This window comes from Pan troglodytes, chromosome X (assembly GCF_028858775.2).
Source record: "Pan troglodytes isolate AG18354 chromosome X, NHGRI_mPanTro3-v2.0_pri, whole genome shotgun sequence".
NCBI classification, from domain to species: Eukaryota; Metazoa; Chordata; class Mammalia; order Primates; family Hominidae; genus Pan; species Pan troglodytes.
The window spans coordinates 54,639,436-54,659,991 of record NC_072421.2 but is presented as its reverse complement, the minus strand read 5'-3'; the positions used below and the strand labels follow the sequence as shown (position 1 = coordinate 54,659,991).

Below are 20,556 nucleotides of genomic sequence, written 5' to 3'. Positions count from 1 at the left end.
GTGATTATTACACATTGCATGCCTGTATCAGCAAATTTCATGTACCCCATTATTATATACACCTACTATGTACCCACAAAAAATAAAAACAAATAAATAAATAAAACAGGCAGACATATTTCAAATAGCCAAGTGGAAAGGTGGAAAAAACCTGGGGCCTTAATGTTTCTGCTAGCGAACAGCACCCCAAAAAATCTAACTTCTTTGTACCAGTGCCTGGTTCACTATAATCTGCATCATCCTCTAGCAATGCTAACGGTTGCCTCAGTCTTTCTGTGGACTTCCCAGATTGTAATTGGCACCAGGTAACATCCATATCCCTAGATCTGTTTCCCACCTAACTCCATCCCCATATCATATCTCTACCTCAGGAAACAAAACATCCTCAATCGAGGGTATAGAAGTATGTAAAACAGGCTGGGCACAGTGGCTCACACCCGTAATCCCAGCATTTTGGAAGGCCGAGGCAAGAGGATTGCTTGAGCCCAGGAGTTCAAGACCAGCCTGAGTAATACAGTGAGACCTTGTCTTTAAAAATTTAAAAAAAAAAATTGCGCAAAACAGAATGTATAAGCCCCCATCCTCCCTACTCCTGTAACTCCTACTCCCGCAGTTAATGTTTGTACCTATATTTCCAAACGTTTTTATATATATACAAAAAATAATTATTTACAGAAATGAGATTAATACACTATTGTGAAACTTTCTTTTTGCTTAATAAATTGTCATCATCTTTCCATGTCGTGTTAAACAGATACTTTATTATTTTTAAAAGCAGCTTAGTAATCTTTTATGTATACATTGTATATACCATTACTTATTTAATAATTTCATTGTTGATATTTAGATTATTTCCAATTCCTTATTGTGAACAATAATGTAATAAATGTCTTTGTATATATATATACTTGTGTATTTCTGTAGAATAAAATCTAAAAGTGCATCAAAGGGTATACATGCTTAATATTCTGATACATGCTGCCAAATTGCCTCCAAAAGGTTCTGCCAGTTTACACTCCCACCATCTGTGTATGAGTGTCCATTTCCCCTCACTAACCCTAGGTTTTAGCAAATCTGGCAAGTGAAAACTGGTATCATGGTGCTTTAATTTTTATTATAAGTGAGATTGAGCCCCTTCTTAGATATTTATTGCCCATTTGTGGGTTTTTTTTAAAAACAGGGTCTCACTCTGCCACCCAGGCTGGAGTGCAATGGCACAATCATAGCTCACTATGGACTTGAACTCCTGGACTCAAGAGATCCTCCTGACTCAGCCTCCCAAGTAGCTGGGATGATAGGTGTATGTCACCATGTTTGGCAATTTTTTAAAATTTTTTTGTAGAGATGGTGTCTCACTATGTTGCCCAGCCTGGTCTCCAACTCCTGGGCTCCAACTCCTCCTGCCTCAGCCTCTCAAAGCACTGGGATTACAGGTATGAGCCACCATGCCCAGCCCAGTCCATTTGTGTTTCTTCTGGGAATTGTCTATTTGTGTTCTTTATCCATTTTTCTATTGTGATCTAGTGCTTATTTTTGAGCAGGGAAGTCATGTGATCAGAACTAGACTCCAAGAAGATCAATCTTACTGTAGGGAAAATGACTAGAGGCAAGATTACCACATCACCTAGAACATGGATCTGTTGAAAAGAGAGAATTCGTAAGACTTCGAAGGAAAGGGCTGACTCTAGGCTGATGCTCAAGTTTCTGTTTGGATAACTGAGCAGACAGAGGGGCTACTTGCTGACTTGGGAAAGCCAGGAGGAGGAGCAAGTTTAGAAGGACTAGGGGGATGAAGATGATAAGCAGAGTTTAATATATGTTGAGTTTCAGATACTTGCAAGACTGCCGGGGCAGATAATCAGGAGGCCTTCAAATATAAATGTCTAGAGCTCAAGAGGGAGGAATGAGCAAAAGAGAAAGATCTAGGAGCCATCAGCATACAGATGATAACTGAAGCCAGCTCCTATATGTGGCCTCTCCAGCATGGGAAAGCCAGGGGAATAAATGAGATTTTTTTTAACTGAGAGCTAAATTTTTTTAAAGTACTCAAATTTAGAGAATAGGAAGGAAAAGAATATATAAAAGAGACTGAGAAAGGCCCATGAAGAAGACTGAAAGAGACCCATTGGAATAGTGGGAGAATCAGTGTCTTAGTCTGTTTGGGCTGCTACAACAAAATACCATAAACTGGATAGCTTATAAATAACAGAAACGTATTTCTTACAGGTCCGAAGGTGTAGAAGTCCAAGATCCAACTGCTGGCAATTTCAGTGTCTGGTGAGGGCTCATTCCCCATAGATGGTGATTTCTAGCTGTGTTCTCACACAGTGGAAGGGGCAAACAAGATCCTTCAGGCCTCTTTCATAAAGGTACTAATCCCATTTATGAGGTCTCCTCATTATTTAATCACCTCCCAAAGGCTATACCTCTTAATTCCATCACCTTGGAGGTTAGGTTTCAACATACGAATTTGCGGGAAGGGAGTACACATTCAGACCCCAGCAACCAGAGAAGTTTCTGAAAGCCAGAGTAAGTTTCTAGCGGGGGGAAAATTGTCAACAGAGATAAATGTGGTGACAAATTAAGGAGAGAGAAAACACAGCTAAAAGCCACTGAATTTAACAAGTAAGAGATAGTTGGTTGATGGTGGTAGATGCAATTATAGTAGAGGGCAGAGGGAAAAGCCAAATCACAGTGGGTTGATGAGTGGGTAAAAGGTGAGGAAACGTAAGTGTGAACAACTCATTCAAGAAATTGTTTTGTGTGAAGGAGAAGGGTTACGGGGAAGTAGCCAAAGGGATGTGGGTTTCCTTTTTCCAATGGAAAAATATTGAACATCCTCCAATGCTAATAGAAGGTAAGTTGAAACTTCTGAAAAGAAAGGGATAATTGGTGAAGTAGCTAAAGAAACAGAAGAGGATGGGATCCAGGCACAAGCGCAGAAGTTTTCTCTTTCCCCAGATTCTTGGCACATGGACTTGAAATCTAAAGAACAGCCTCCTTCTTGGTTAAGAATGACCTTTTCCTTTTCCCACACAAATAACAAGCCAGTTTAAGTAGTGGACCAGTTAGCCAGTTGCTTCCCACTACACAAAAGGAAACAATATCACGGGATTAAATCTATGCTAATTAACTCAGATTTCTATAAGAAACTTCTCAACTAACTGGTGAAGCAAAAATTGGTCCCATCCTCTCTACCAAAGTTAACTGACATGGAAATAAACACAATAGTAACAAACCCCTTACAAGCTCATACTATTTATGGAATATTTTTGCAATTGTGCACACTCATACCCCCCAGGCCCTGAGGCTAACACTATCCAGTTGACTTGGGGAGGAGCCAGGGTCAGCAGTAGCCTTACTCTCAAAGCCTAAAACTGAATAATGCACAATGTAAGGCTGTCTACAACAAGTCATCTAGTTTATTATCAAAATAAAAATATTTTAATGTGCCTGTTAAGGAGTTGCTAGGTTCAGGGGGGGAAAAAACTAAAACGGGAACAAAAACTACTTAAAAGTAGAAATAATTTTGCCAAAAGACTTTTCAAATATATTTAAACAAGACTTCCTGTCTCTATCCATGGGCAGTTAGTTACTTTTCCCCTTAGTGAGTGTGAGTGACTAACGCACTCCAATTACAAGAAATGGAAAAACCATGAAATGAAAGGCAATTCCAAATAAGTTAAAATATTATGCTAAGTTTGGTGCATATAATATGTTCCTTATTTTGAACATCCAGAAAGGTATGCAATTTTTATTTAAAAAAAAATTGGTTTTTCCTTTCTCCTGCCAAATAAATGCTGAACAAATATTTAAAGAATATCAGTTTGAAGAAGAACCCTTTCTGTAGCCTGCTTGTGGCGCCCACATGGCGGGCACTGCCCTTGCCAGGCCTTCTCACTGTGCCCAGAGAACACTGAACCTCTTATTCACCACCTCTTGCCTATCCAGCCATATCATTCAATGAGTTCCTCCAGCTCTGTGCTAGATACCACAAGAGAGACAAACTGAAACCATGATAATATTAAAATCACAGGAGAGTTGATTAGTTTCAAAGTGATGACATCCGTGAAACAGCTAACAGACTGCCTGGCACATAACAAATGCTTATTGGAAATATTTTACTTTTTCAGTTATATTTCCCAGGTTTCAGAAAAGCTGTTGACACAGGCTTCTCCTGGGATTCAGAAGTACTGGCTTCTGGGAGTGGTGGTGGGCACCTGTAATCCCAGCTACTCGGGAGGCTGAGGCAGGAGAATCGCTTGAACCCGGGAGGCAGAGATTGCAGTGAGCTGAGATCACGCCACAGCACTCCAGCCTGGGCAACAGAGTGAGACTCTGTCTTAGGGAAAAAAAAAAAAAAAGCAAGTACTGGCTTTTGGGAAAATTCCCTTCATCTGTTTTCGAAGGTACAGAAAATGCACAGACTAGATGAAAAGCAGAGGTGGAAATACTTAGTAGAGATAAAGGGGAAGACTTCGTCTCCAGTTAACTCCATTAACATCTCCAGCCTTTTATTGGGTTTTTAAAAATTTTTTTATTGTAAAGTATACATATAAGGTGCTGTGAAAAACAGTTTGACAGTTACTCTAAAAGTTAAACATGGAGTTGCCATATGACCCAGCAATTCCACTCCTAGGTATTTACCCAAAAGAAATGAAAACTAGTACGCAAATACATGTACCTGTATGTTCATAGCAACACTATTCACAATAGCTAAAAGGTGGAAAGAGCCCAAATATCCATCAACATATGAATGGAGAAACAAATTGTGGTATTTACTTACAATGAAATATTATTCAGCCATGAAAAGGAATGAAAAACTGATACATGCTACAACATGGATGAGCCACAAAATCATTATGCTAAGTGAAAGAAGCTAAACACAAATGGTCACATATTTAATGATTCTATTTAATATGAGGTATTCAGAACAGATAAATGCATAGAAAAAGAATGTAGATTGGTAGTTTCCAGATGCTGTGGAAGTGAGAAATGGGAATTGATTTCTTGATGGTAATAGGGTTTTCTTTTGGGGTGATGAGAATGTTGTGAAACTAGATAGATGGAGTAGTTGCACAGTAATGCCACTGAAGAGGACACTTTAAACTAGTTTCAGGTGTTTGGCAATCATGGCGGACGGAGGGCAAGATTAGATTGCAGCTCTGGACAGAGCAGTTGGTGGAAGCTCACGTTGTAAATTTCAGCTCCAGATCAACTGCAAGAATCCCAAGCAATCCCAAGAGGACCCAAAGACCCTCTGAAGGAAGCAGACTGCACCTGCAGGACCCAGGAGATGCCCCAAATACTGTGAGCGCCCGAACAGCGGAAATGAGAAAGGGAGACCCTCCTCTCCTGAACACACACTCCCATTGGAGAAGCTGAAGTTCTGTTTGCAGGACAAGTTTCTGACTTTACCTGGAGTTGAGTCAATTTAGAGAGCCGAGCGAAATATAGGGGTAGAGGAAGCAGCAGAAAGGCCCGGGGAGCTGGCTGCGTCCCCTCACAGGCTATTCCGGCCTGGCACCACAGGGATCCAGCGGGATGGTGACCAGAGGAGCAGGGGGTAAAGCTCCACAGGGAGAAGGAAATCTCTAGATGAACTTTGTAACAATTTGAACAGGCAAGAAGCCTCCTGATCAGAACTCAGGGGAGGGCGCAAATCCAGTGTGCAGACTCCACAAGCAGAGGAAGAACCAAGCCCTTTTCTATCACAGCTGGAAGGTGAGTAGCCGGGGGCAAGTTTTCAAGCCTGTCATGTCCTCCGCCTGGAAACAGACTTGGGGCTGTTGTGGGGGCACAGTGGGTATGAGACAGGCCCTTCGTTTGCTGGGAGCTGGGTGAGATCTGCGACTGCTGGCCTTCCCTCACTTCCCTGACAACCTGCATGACTCAGTTGAGGCAGCCATAATTCTCCTAGGTAATCAACTCCAGTGACCTGGGAATCTCACCCCCACCCTCCACAGACCCACAGCAAGACTCACCCAAGGAGAGTCTGAGCTCAGACACACCTAGCCCCACTCCCACCTGATGGTCTTTCCCTATCCACCCTGGTAGTGGAAGACAAAGGTTATATAATCTTGGGAGTTTTAGGGCCCCGCCCACTGCCGGTCCCTTTCTATATTACTATAGCAGATGCTTTCTGGAAATCACCACCTCCTGACAGGAGGTCAACCAGCACAAAAAAAGAGCATTAAACCAACAAAGCTAAGAATCCTCACAGAATCTATTGCACACCCCCCACCCTGCCCCTGCCACCTCCACAGGAACAGGCGCTGGTATACACAGCTGAGAGACCCACAGATGGTTCATGTTCACATGATATGACTCTGCGGACAACCCCCAGTACCAGCCAGGAGCCAGGTAGACTCGCTGGGTAGCTAGACCCAGAAGACAGACAACAATCACTGCATTTCGACTCATAGGAAGCCACATCCATAGGAAAAGGGGGAGACTACTACATCAAGGGAACATCCCTTCAGCCTTAGACCTTCCCTCTAACAGAGCCTACCCAAATGAGAAGGAACCAGAAAACCAACCCTGGTAATATGACACAACAAGGTGCTTCAACACCCCCCAAAAAATCACACTAGTTCACCAGCAATGGATCCAAACCAAGAAGAAGTCCCTGATTTATCTGAAAAAGAGTTCAGGAGGTTAGTTATTAAGCTAATCAAGGAGGGACCAGAGAAAGACGAAACCCAATGCAAGGAAATCCAAAAACATGATACAAGAATTGAAGAGAGAAATATTCAAAGAAATAGATAGCTTAAACACAAAACAGTCAAAAATTCAGGAAACTGTGGACACAATTTTAGAAATGCAAAATGCTCTGCGAAAGTCTCAGCAATAGAACCGGACAAGTAGAGGACAGAAATTCAGAGCTCAAAGACAAGGTCTTCGAATTAACCTAATCCAACAAAGACAAAGAAAAAAGAGTAAGGAAATATGAACAAAGTCTCCAAGGAGTCTGGGATTACGTTAAACAACCAAACATAAGAATAATCAGTGTTCCTAAGAAAGAAGAGAACCGTAAAAGCTTGGAAAACATATTCAGTAGAATAATCAAGAAAAACTTCCCTGGCCTTGCTAGAGACCCAGACATCCAAATACAAGAAGCACAAAGAATACCTGGAAAATTCATTGCAAAAAGATCTTCGCCTAGCCACATTATCATAAGGTTATCTGAAGTTAAGACGAAAGAAAGAATTTTAAGAGCTGCGAGACAAAAGCACCAGGTAACCTATAATGGAAAACTTAGCAGATTAACAGCAGATTTCTCAGCAGAAACCCTACAAGCTGGAAGGTATTGGGGCCCTATCTTCAGCCTCCTCAAACAAAACAATTATCAGCCAAGAATTTTGTATCCAGCAAAACTAAGCATCATATATGAAGGAAAGATACAGTCATTTTCAGATAAACAAATGCTGAGAGAATTCACCATTACCAAGCCACCACTACAGGAATTGCTAAAAGGAACTCTAAATCTTGAAACAAATCCTGGAAACACATCAAAACAGAACCTCTTTAAAGCATAAATCACACAGGACCTATAAAAGAAAAATACATGTTAAAAAGCAAAAACAAAAAACAAAAAAACTCAAAGTACATGGGCAACAAAAAGCATGATGAAAGTAACAGTACCTCACATTTCAATACTAACATTGAATGTAAATGGCCTAAATGCTCCACTTAAAAGATGCAGAATGGATAAGAACTCACCAACCATCTGCTGCCTTCAGGAGACTCATCTAACACATAAGGACTAACATAAAGTAAAGGGGTGGGAAAAGGCATTGCATGCAAATGGACACCAAAAGCAAGCAGGGGTAGCTATTCTTATAACAGACAAAACAAATTTTAAAGCAACAGCAGCTAGAAGAGACAAAGAGGGACATTATATAATGGTAAAAGGCCTTGTCCAACAGGAAAATGTCACAATCCTAAACATATGTGCACCTAACACTGGAGACCCCAAATTTATAAAACAATTACTAATAGACCTAAGAAATGAGATAGACAGCAACAAATAATAGTGGGGGACTTCAGTATTCCACTGACAGCACTAGACAGGTCATCAAGACAGAAAGTGAACAAAGAAACAATGGATTTAAACTACACCTTGGAACAAATTGACTTAACAGATATATACAGAACATTTCGTCCAACAACCACAGAATACACATTCTATTCAACAGCACATGGAACTTTCTCCAAGGTAGACCATATGATAGGCCATAAAATTAGCCTCAGTAAATTTAAGAAAATTGAAATTCTGTCAAGCACTCCCTCAGACCACACACAGTGGAATAAGACTGGAAATCAACTCCAAAAGGAAACTTCAGAATTATATCAAGCACTCTCTCAGACCACAGTGGAATGAAACTGGAAATCAACTCCAAAAGGAACTTTTAGAACCATGCAAATAAATGAAAATTAAATAATCTGCTCCTGAATGAGCATTGGGTCAAAAATGAAATCAAGAAGGAAATTTAAAAATTCTTTGAACTGAGAGAATAATGACACAACCTATCAAAACCTTGGGGATACAGCAAAGGCAATGCTAAGAGGAAAGTTTACAGTCCTAAGTGCCTACATCAAAAAGACTGAAAGAGCACAAACTGACATTCTAAGTTCACACCTCAAGGAACTAGAGAAACAAGAATAAGCCAAACCCAAACCCAACAGAAGAAAGGAAATTACCAAGATCAGAGCAGAACTAAATGAAATTGAAACAAACAAAAAATACAAAAGATAAATCAAACAAAAATCTGGTTCCTTGAAAAGGTAAATAAAATGGATAGACCATTAGCAAGATTAACCAAGAAAAGAAGAGAGAAAACCCAAATAACCTCACTAAGAAATGAAACAGGAGATATTACAACTGACACCACTGAAATACAAAAGATCATTCAAGGGTACTATGAACACACCTTTATGCAAATAAAGTAGAAAACCTAGAAGAGGTGGATAAATTCCTGGAAAAATACAACCCTCCTAGCTTAAATCAGGAAGAATTAGATACCCTGAACAGACCAATAACAAGCAGCGAGGCTGAAATGGTAATTTAAAAATTACCAACAAAAAAAAAGTCCAAGACCAGACAGATTCACAGCAGAATTCTACCAAACATTCAAAGAAGTGGTACCAATCCTTTTGACACTATTCCACAAGACAGAGAAAAAAGGAACTCTCCCTAATTCATTTTATGAAGCCAGCATCACCCCAATACCAAAACCAGGAAAGGATATAACCAAAAAAGAAAACTACAGACCAATATCCTTGATGAACATAGATGCTAAAATCCTTAACAAACTACTAGCTAACAGAATCCAACAACATATCAAAAAGATAATCCAGCATGATCAAGTGGGTTTCATACCAGGGATGGAGGTGTGATTTAACATACACAAGTCAATAAATGTGATACACCACACGAACAGAATTAAAAGAAAAATCACATGATCACCTCAATAGATGCAGAAAAAGCATTCAACAAAATCCAGCATCACTTTGATTAAAACTCTCAGCAAAATCGGCATACAAGGGACATACCTTAGTGTAATAAAAGCCATCTATGACAAACCCACAGCCAACATAATACTGAATGGGGAAAAGTTGAAAGCATTCCCTCTGAGAACTGGAAAAAGACAAGGATACCCACTCTCACCACTCCTCTTCAATATAGTGCTAGAAGTCCTAGCCAGAGCAATCAGACAAGAAAAAGAAATAAAAGGCATCCAAATTGCTAAAGAGGAAGTCAAACTGTCACTGTTTGCTGACGATATGATCGTTTACCTTGAAAACCCTAAGGACTCCTCCAGAAAGCTCCTAGAACTGATAAAAAAAAAACTCAGCCAAGTTTCTGGATACAAATTAATGTACACAAATCAATAGCTCTGCTATATACCAACAGCGACCAAGCAGAGAATCAAATCAAGAACTTAACCCCTTTTACGATAGCTGCAAAAATAAAATAAAATACTTAGGAATATACCTAACCAAGGATGTGAAAGACCTCTACGAGGAAAACTACAAAACACTGCTGAAAGAAATCACAGATGACACAAACAAATGGAAACACATCCCATGCTCATGGATGGGTAGAATAAATATTGTGAAAATGACCATACTGCCAAAAGCAATCTACAAATTCAACACAATCCCATCAAAATACCACCATCATTCCACACAGAATTAGAAAAAACAATGCTAAAATTGATATGGAAACAAAAAAGAGCCCACATAGCCAAAGCAAGACTAAGCAAAAAGAACAATTGTGGAGGCATCACACGACCTGATTTTAAACTATACTATAAGGCCATAGTCACCAAAACAATGTGGTACTGGTATAAAAATAGGCACATAGATCAATGGAACAGAATAGAGAACCCAGAAATAAACCCAAATACTTACAGCCAACTGATCTTCAACAAAGCAAACAAAAACATAAAGCAGGGAAAGGACAGCCTATTCAACAAATCGTGCTGGAATAATTGGCTAGCCACATGTAGGAGAATGAAACTGGATCCTCATCTCTCACCTTATACAAAAATCAACTCGAGATAAATTAAGGACTTAAACCTAAGACCTGAAACTATAAAAATTCTAGAAGATAACATCGGAAAAACCCTTCTAGACATTGGCTTAGGCAAGGGTTTCATGGACAAGAATCCAAAAGCAAATGCAATACAAACAGAGATGAATAGCTGGGACCTAATTAAACTAAAGAGCTTTGCAAGGCAAAAGGAACAGTCAGCAGAGTAAACAGACAACCCACAGAGTGGGAGAAAATTTATACAATGTATACATCTGACAAAGGACTAATATCCAGAATCTACAAAACTCAAATCAGTAAGAAAAAAACAAATAATCCATCAAAACATGGGATAAGGACATGAATAGACAATTCTCAAAAGAAGATATACAAACGGCCAACAAACACATGAAAAAAATGCTCAACATCACTAATGATCAGGGAAATGCAAATCAAAACCACAATGAGATACTGCCTTACTCCTGCAAGAATGGCCATAATCAAAATATCAAAAAACAGTAGATATTGGTGTGGATGCAGCGAACAGGGAACACTTCTACACTGCTGATGGGAATGTAAACTAGTACAGCCACTATGGAAAACAGTGTGGAGATTCCTTAAAGAACTAAAAGTAGAACTACCATTTGATCCAGCAATCCCACTACTGGGTATCTACCCAAAGGAAAAGAAGTCATTATTCAAAAAAGATACTTGCACACGCGTTTACAGCAGCAAAATCCACAACTGCAAAATCGTGGAACCAACCCCAAATGCCCATCAATAAACGAGTGGATAAAGAAACTGTGGTATATGTATATATGATGGAATACTATGCAGCCATAAAAAGGAATGAATTAACAGTATTTGCAGTGACCTGGATGAGACTGGAGACTATTATTCTAAGTGAGGTAACTCAAGAATGGAAAACCAAGTATCGTATGTTCTCACTGATATGTGGGAGCTAAGCTGTGAGGATGCAAAGGCATAAGAATGATACAATGGACTTTGGGGACTCAGGGGAAAGAGTAGGAGGGGGGCAAGGGATAAAAGACTACAAATATGTTGCAGAGTATACTACTTGGATGAAGGGTGCACCAGAATCTCACAAATCACCACTAAAGAACTTACTCATGTAACCAAATACCACCTGTACCCCAATAACTTATGGAAAAATAAAAAATAATAAATAAAATTGTTAGTTTTATGGTTATGTGAATTTCACCTCAATAAAAAATTTTAATTTAAAAACTTAAAGTGTCATATGTAAAAGCAATTTAAAAATAATGACATGTATCTCCATGTGGAAAGTGTCAGGCAAAAAAGAAAAAGTAAAGACATGACTACCCAGGTACATATTACCTTAAAAGCCCTTCCCAATACACACAGCACTCCCTCTATACAAAAACAACCACTACCCTAAATTTTGTAGCTTCTTGTTTCTATTTGTTAGCTATGTTTGTATCCTTATATATCTTGTTTTGCCTGCTTTTGAATTTTATATCAAAGATTATTTTGTGTTTTCTTTTATGACTTGCTTTTTCAGTTAACATGTTTCTGAGCTTCATCCACGTTGGCCCATGTAACAGTAAATTATTCATTTCACTGCTGTATGTGCTTCATTGTCTAAATAAACCACAATTTTATTTATTCATTCTACTTCTGATGTACTTTTATATTGCTTCTAATTTTCTGCTATTACAAACAATGTTACAATAGGCATTTTTATACATGACTCCTCATGTAAATATGTGAGATTCTCTAGAGCTGTGCTATCCAATAAGGTAGCCACCAGCTACATGTGACTTGCATTTATTTATTTATTTATTGGAGCAGACTCATAGATCCCTATTTTATTCAATGGTTATAATCTGTTAACATTTTTATTTATTATGATGATCAAATTGCCTCAGATCTGGCCAGTGCAAACTCCTTCAAGGTGACTCCTATGTCCTTGTGACATGCACCTACCATCTGGAGGACATTTCCTTACTTTCTGCCACCACAAGATGTTCCAGCCTTATAACTTCCCTGATCCAGCCCTGGAATCAGCTATTATTCCAAGGCATTCTGAGTCCTTTTTAGTCAGAAATAATACTTAAAATCCAAGATCTGGGTCCTAGGTGTGCCCCATTGCTACAATAGGGAAATTTTTTCTTTCAATTCAGCAACAAAGTCAAAATGAGCAATTTTTCTTTCTGCCCTTCTGCTTGACAGAGTTTATTTCTCCTTTACCTTTACACTAAGGTGCAGTCTTTAGAAATTTCATTTTTTTTCTGCTCAGGGGTTCTCCTACTACATTTCCAACTTTGGGTAGGTTCCAAGCACAAATAACAGCTGTATGAATTTGCAAATATACAAAAAGAAAGAGAGAGAGAGAGAGAGAGACAAAGAAAGAAAGAAAGAAAGAAAGAAAGAAAGAAAGAAAGAAAGAAAGAAAGAAGAAAGAAAGAAAGGAAAGAAAAGAAAGAAAAATCTTCATCACTCAGAACAAGATATATAGAACAGTCAGGCATGGTGACTTACACCTATAATCCCAGCACTTTGGGAGGCAGAGGTCAGAGGATCACTTAAGGCCAGGAGTTCAAGACCAGCCTAGGCAACATAGCAAAACCCCATCTCTACAAAAAATATAAAAATTAGCCAGGCGTGGTGGCATGCACCTGTAGTCCCAGCTACTTGGGAGGCTAAAGTGGAAGGATCACTTGAGCCCAGGAGGCAGAGACTACAGTGAGCCAAGAGTGCACCACTACATTCCATACTGGGAGACAGACTGAGACCCCGCCTCAAAAAAAAAAAATGGCCTGGCATAGTGGCACACACCTATAGTCCCAGCTACTTGGGAGGCTAAGGTGGGAGGGTTGTTACAGCCCAGGGGTTTGAGGTTACAGTGAGCTATGATCGCACCACTGCATTCCAGTCTGCAGGGTGAGACCCGGTCTCTTAAAAAAAAGAGAGAGAGAGAACATTTCTCTCAGAAGTTTCCCTCATGCCCCTTCCCAGTACTACTCCCTAAGTGTAGACACTATCTTGGTTTCTAATACCATAGGTTAGTTTTACCTGTTCTTGAAGTTCATTTAAGTGGAATCAAATAGTATATACTCATCTGTACCTGCCTTCTTTCACCTAGCATGAGGTTTCTGAGGTTCATCCATGTTGTAGCATGTTTCCATCATTTGTCCTCTTTAATTCTCAGTAGAATCTCATTATATGCATATACTCTACCTTGTTTTGAGGATTTACCTGCTTCTTAATCTAATGGTAGTTCAATAGGGCATTTTAAACTATCTAATTTTCTTTATATTCTATTAAAAATTTTAGTTGTTTAAATCAGAAAGGTCATTCAGGTTATCCTGCTGCCCAAAATGGAAGCCCTCCTGAAATTATTTGATTTAGAAAATTTGTTTTCTCAATTTCTGGTAAAGTGCTGTGCAAATGTACTTTCAAGAACCAATTCACCCAGAATGCCAATGATCAGCCCCTCCTATATAGAAATTTTCCACCAAAAATCAGGATGTAAAACAAAGTGTGAGTGCAAGTCCAAACAAAAGACATTGGTATAGAATCCACTGGCCCAGAAACATGTCCTAAGGGAAGTATAGTATCACTACATATAGTATCAAGAGTTGATCATTAAAGGATTTGGGGAGGTGATCAGGAGCAGAGGAGGCATTGCAGTTAAAGAGAATAACACGAGCAAAGACAAAAAGGAATAGCACATTGAGGGGATAATAATAAATAAGTGAAAGATCAGGCCCTAATAAATTATGGAAGTAGCATCTCTCATCACCCAAGATAATTTCATTCATCCCAACACAATGGTTCCCCTAAAAAATGTTAGGAATGAAAGGCAGGAATCTGAGTGCCTCATAAGAAATGTTTCTAAGATCAGCACAGTTATCCAGTACAGCACCAAGATTGAGACCGGAGCTGTAATGGGGCCTGAGTCAAGGCCAGTAACAGATTAAGTGAAGATAGGGGGCCGAAGATGGGGCCAAGTTTGGACCTCTTGGAGTGAAATTCGGATCTAGGCTAGATTTGGAGCCAGCAGCAGACCTCGGATTGGAGAAGTGGTCAGGATTTGGTTGGACAAAGGGTCAGGACTTCATTTGTATACAGGACAGAGATTAGGAATGGCTTTTATTTAGAAGAGTTCAAACATGAGTTGAATTTGGGTCTAGGTTAAGTACAAAAAATTAGAATTAGGCTTCAATAAGGGATTTTGACTGTGTCTTTATGTATGCAAATGGAAATTCATGGTTTCCTGTTTTATTCAATGGGTCACACCTGATAGAATCCCTTTCACAGGACCTGGTTTTGGTAGGGGCTAGGAATGAGCAGGAAGCAGCCCTCATCCCTTACTGTGCAACGTCACATTTCTTAGGACTGGGCTCCTCTGTCCCCTCTCAGAAACATACAACCAGACAAGCTATACTTCCTGGGATCCTGCCACATACACACCAACCAGGCAGTTAATGAGCCCAGGCCAAATCAGTTACGATAATTTCTAATATATATTGGGTTAGCACACTGGACACTGTCCTAAGCATTTTACACGTACTCATCCGTTTAATTCTCCAAGTAACCTATTTAGGTTGGAGCTATTATTAATTCTCATGTACAAATGAGGGAACTGAGGCACAGAAAGATTAAGGCGTTTTCGCAGAGTCACATAGCTGGTAGCAGAAACTGGATTTGAACCCAAAAGTCAAATTTCAGAGTTCGGCTGTTCATACTATATAGCTGTAAATTCTCACCTGTTTTGTTTTTGTTTGTTTTTGGTTTTGTTTTTAATGTTGGAGTCAATGTTAAACTACCTTCATAATCCCAGGGGGTACTCCTAAAAATCCCAAGCTCATTCCCACCTCAGGTCCTTTGAACTTTGAACTTGCTGGTTCCTATGCCTGGAGTGCTCTTTCCCTAGACCTTTGCATAACTGAATCTTTATCTTTTAGGTCTCCACTCAAACATTACCTCTCAAAGAGACCTTTGCTGACTAGCCTAATTTAAATAGAGCACCTATCAGCCCACATAGGTAGGTCCTGGAGTCACTCTCTTATGCTCTTCCTCTGGTTTATTATTAATCATTGCATTTATTCCCAAATGACTTGATATAATGATTTTTTAAATATTTTTTCTTATTCGCACTACAGTATAATGATTTATTTAGTGTTCATTTCCTCCCACTAAAAGGTAAAATCCATGAGAGCAGAAATTTTTATCTGTTTTTGTTGCCAGAAGTATTCTACTACCTGGGACAGTGCCTGGCACATATTTCCTTTTTAAATTTCTTTGTGTTTTTGAGAGGTGGTCTTACTCTGTCACCCAGGCTGGGGTGCAGTGATACAATCACAGCTCACTTGTAGCCTCGACCTCCCCAGGCTCAGGTGATCTTCCCACCTCAGCCTCCCAAGTAGCTGGGACTACAGGAATGTGCCACCACACTTGGCTAATTTTTATATATTTAGTAGAGACAGAGTTTCACCATGTTGCCCAGGCCTCGAACTCCTGGGCTCAACATATCTACCTCCCTTGGCCTCCCAAAGTGCTAGGATTACAGATATGAGCCACCACTCCTGGCCCCTTTTCAAATTTTTTATTTGGAAACAATTTTAAACTTACAGAGGGAAAACGACAAGATAAATACAACAACTCCCATGTATTCTTCACCCAGAGAGTACATTCAAGTTTCACCAACTATTGCAATAATGGCAAATTATTACATTTGCCATTATTGCAATAATGGGCAAAACGTTAAGATTTGTCTGATGCTTCCTCATGATTAGATGCAGGTTAAGCATGTTTGGCAGGAATACTATGAAAGTGATGTTGTACCCTTCACAGTACATCATATCAGAAGTACAAATGTCAATATGTCCAATTGCTGCTAACGTTAAGTTTGATTTCTTGGTGATACCTTCCAGATTTTCCTAAATTTATTCTTTTACCTTTGTAATTAATTAGTTTGTGGAAAGATACTTTGAAGCTATGTAAATATTCATTTATCATCCCACTTTCACCCCTAGTTTTAGCAATTATTGATGTTTCTGCCTGAATTAACTATTACTATGATGGTTGCAAAATAAATATTTTCTAATTATATTATTTCTTCTATACTAATTAGTTGTCCTTATAGTAGCAAGGAAGAGCTCTCTCTTCTTTCCATTGATTGATTGGTTATTTATTTATATAAATGTGAACTAATTATTTCCCATTTTATTCAATGAGTTATATTAATACTATTATTTATTTTGAATCTCATATTGTCCCAGATATGGCTAGTGAGAGCACCTTCAAATTTACTTCAGGGTCCTTTTGTCATAGCTTACAGTTATTTGAGTCCCTTCTTACTTTCTGACAGAGCAAGATGTTCTAGGCTTATATTTTATTATTGCTGCATAGCAAATTAATTACCACAAAATTAGCAGCTTAAAATACTACACACTTATTATCTTACAATTTCTATAGGTCAGGATTCCAGGAACAGTTTATCTGAGTCCTCTGCTTAGGATTTAACAACATTGAAATCAAGATGTCAGCCAACCTGCCTTATCATCTGGAGGCATGACTGGGGAAGAATCCACCTCAAAGTTTGCTAAGATTGTAGGCAGACTTTGTTTTCTTGTGTCAATAGGACTGAGGGCCCTGGCTTCTTGCTAGCTCTCGGCTGTTAGCAACAAGAGGTCTCCCACAGTTCCTACAAGCCACCTGCAGAGACTACCTGAAGTATCTTGTCACACAGCCTATTCCAACATGGCCACCTATTTCATCAAGCCAAGAAAAGTCTCTAGAGTCTCCATCCAGCAAGACAAGAGTTTTATGTAATATAACCTAACGGTGGGAGTGACATCCCATCACTGTTGTCATATTCTACTAGTTAGACACAAGTTATGGGTCCTGTTTGCACTAAAAAGTGGGGATAGATTATTCAAAGGTATAATTGTGGTGGACAGACTCACAAACTCTAAAGCACCTCCTCCATGATACCAGCAGGCAGATATCATGGAGGTTTAAATCATGCCCAGTTTAAAGATGGGCAAAAGACCCAAGCAGACACTTGACCACAAAGGCTATAGTGTGGCAAATAAGCACATGAAAAGATATTCACCATAATTAGCCATTATGGAAATAAAAGCTAAAAGTACAATAACTACTGACATATACTATGCCAATACCTAAAATTTAAAAATATAACAATATCGAGTGCTGGTGAGGATGCAGGAGAACTAGAATTCTCAAACCTTGCTGACAGATATGCAAAATGGTAGAACTGCTCTGGAACACAGTTTGGCAGTTCCTTATAAACTTAAACATATACTTAACATACGACCCAGAAATCCCATACCAAGTATTTACCCTAGAGAAATTAAAACTATGTACATAAAAAGCCTGTACACAAATGTTTTAAGAAGTCCATTCATAATCATCAAAAATGGAAACAACCCAATATCCTTTAATGACCGAATGTATAGACAACCTGTGGTATGTATATCCATATAATGGAATACTAATCCAGAAGAAAAAAACAAATTATTGATACACAAACCAACTTCAATGAATCTCAAAGGCACTGCACTGAATAAACGAAGCTATTCTCAAAAATCACTTATTCTTTTTATAATTCCATTTATATAGTAACAGAAAACAGACCAGTGGTTGTCAGAATTTAGAAATGAGGAAAGGGCATGACTACAAAGAAAGAGCACATGGCAGTTTTGGGGTTAATAGTACTGTTCTGTATCCTGGTTGTGATAACCAGGATTAACATATATCTGTTAACCAATCTACATATGTGTTAAAGTTTATAGGACAATAAACAAAAAATTTATAATAAGCTAATTTTAAAAGTTAAAAGGTAATTCTGAAAACAAATGACTTCTGCTAACAGGACAAGATGAATTAAATGCAATTTTCTCTGTTCATCCCACTAAAAATCCTAGATATTATACATAAAACAAAGATAAGAAGGCTCTGAAAGGTGGAGAGAAAAAGCATACTGGCTAGAGATGTTGGAACCTGAGGAAATACAGCGTGTTAAGTTCTCTGGGTTTTCTTATTTGTAAACCTTATTGAAATATAAATCACATAGCATATAATACACCCATTTAAAGTATACACATTAATGGCTTTTAGTATATTTCCAGGATTGTGCAACCACCATCACAATCAATTTTAAAACATTTCCATTAGCCCCAAAAGAAACTCCTTACCCATTAGCAGTCATTTCTCATATGCCCCCAACTCACCCCCCAGTTCTAGACAGCTATGAATCTATTTTATGTTCCTATATATTTACCTATTCTGGGCATTTCATATGAATAGAATCATATAATATTTAGTCCTCTGTGACTGCCTTCTTTCACTTAGCTTAATGTATCAAGGTTTATCCATGTTGTAGCATGATCAATACATCATTTCCTATTATTGCTGAATAATATTCCATTATATGGATATACCACATTTGGTTTGTCCATTCATCAGTTGACAGACTAAATTGTTTCACTTTTTAGCTACAATGAATAATGCTGCTACAAACATTGGTGTACAAATTATTGTCTGGACATATGTTTTTATTTTTCTTGGGCTTATACCTAGTAGTGGTGTTGCTGGGACTTATGGTACCTCTTTTTGAAGAACTGCCAGACTGTTTTCTAAAATGGCTGTACCATTTTACATGTGAGTAGCAATAACAAGGAACTCCAACGTCTCCCACTAAAGAGGTACAAGTGAAAGCCTAAGTAGGGAGACAGAAGTCCCCTCCTTGCCCAGCAATAATAAAGAGCCTACCCTTGGGTGTCAACAAAGGCCAAGTGGAGAACCTAGACTTCTTCTTACATCTGGCAGTAATGAAGCAGTCCATCCCCACCCACTTCAACCAGCAGAGTAGTCATAGGAACCCAGATAAAGCAAATTGGGGCCAGGCGCAGTGGCTCACACCTGTAATCCCAGCACTCTGGGAGGCTGAGGCAGGCAGATCACCTGAGGTCAGGAGTTCAAGACCAGCCTGACCAACATGGAGAAACCCTCTCTCTACTAAAAATACAAAATTAGCTGGGCATGGTGGCACATGCCTGTAATCCCAGCTACTCAGGAGGCTGAGGCAGGAGAATCACTTGAACCCGGGATGCAGAGGTTGCACTGAGCCAAGATCACGCCACTGCACTCCAGCCTGGGCAACAAGGGCAAAACTCCATCTTAAAAAAAAAAAAAAAAAAAAAAAAGCAGCAGATTGGAATAAAATCTAGAGTCTCATAACATAATTCCCAAAATGTCCAGATTTTAATTAAAAATTACTCATCATAACAAGAACCAGAAATAATTCAAACTGAATGCAAAAGACAACCATTAGATGCTAACACCAAGATAACAGAGATTTTTTAACTATCTAAGATTTTAAATTAGCCATCATAAATTTGGTTCAACAAGCAATTATGAAAGTGCTTGAAACAAATGAAAAAATAGAAAGTCTCATCAAAGAAATATAAAGCCTCTACAAATAAATAGAAGATATGAAGAGAAGAAAATGGAAATTTTAGAATAGAAAACTACATTAACCAAAATTTTAAAATTCAATGAATGGTCCCAACAGAAAAAATGGAGGGGACAGAGGAAGAATCAGGGAATTCAAACATTGAACAGTAGAAATTATCCAATCAGAGAAACAGAGAGAAAATAGACTCAGAAAAATGAAGAGAGCCTCAGCAACCTGTGGAACTATAGCAAGAGACAATAATATATAACATTAATGTTATCAGACTCCTGAAAGGAAAAGAGAATAAAGAGAGAGCTTAAAAAAAAACTACTCAGAAATAATGGATATATATTTCTCAAATTTGGAAACAAAGAAATTTACAAATTCAAGAATTCACAAGAACCCCACACTTATCATGGTCAAACTGCTGAAACCAAAGGCAAAGTCTTGAAAAGCAGCAAAAGAGAAACCAAACTTAGCTACAGGGGAAAAATGATTATAGCACACAGATTTCTCATAGGTGGATAGATAGATAATTTCCTGTATATGT

General features: G+C 38.7%; 1 protein-coding gene across 6 annotated transcripts in view; it reads right to left on the bottom strand.

Moving 5' to 3' along the window:
* Positions 1-20,556, bottom strand: part of GNL3L (G protein nucleolar 3 like) — a 91,604-nt gene that overhangs the window by 1,495 nt on the left and 69,553 nt on the right. The window lies entirely within an intron of this gene.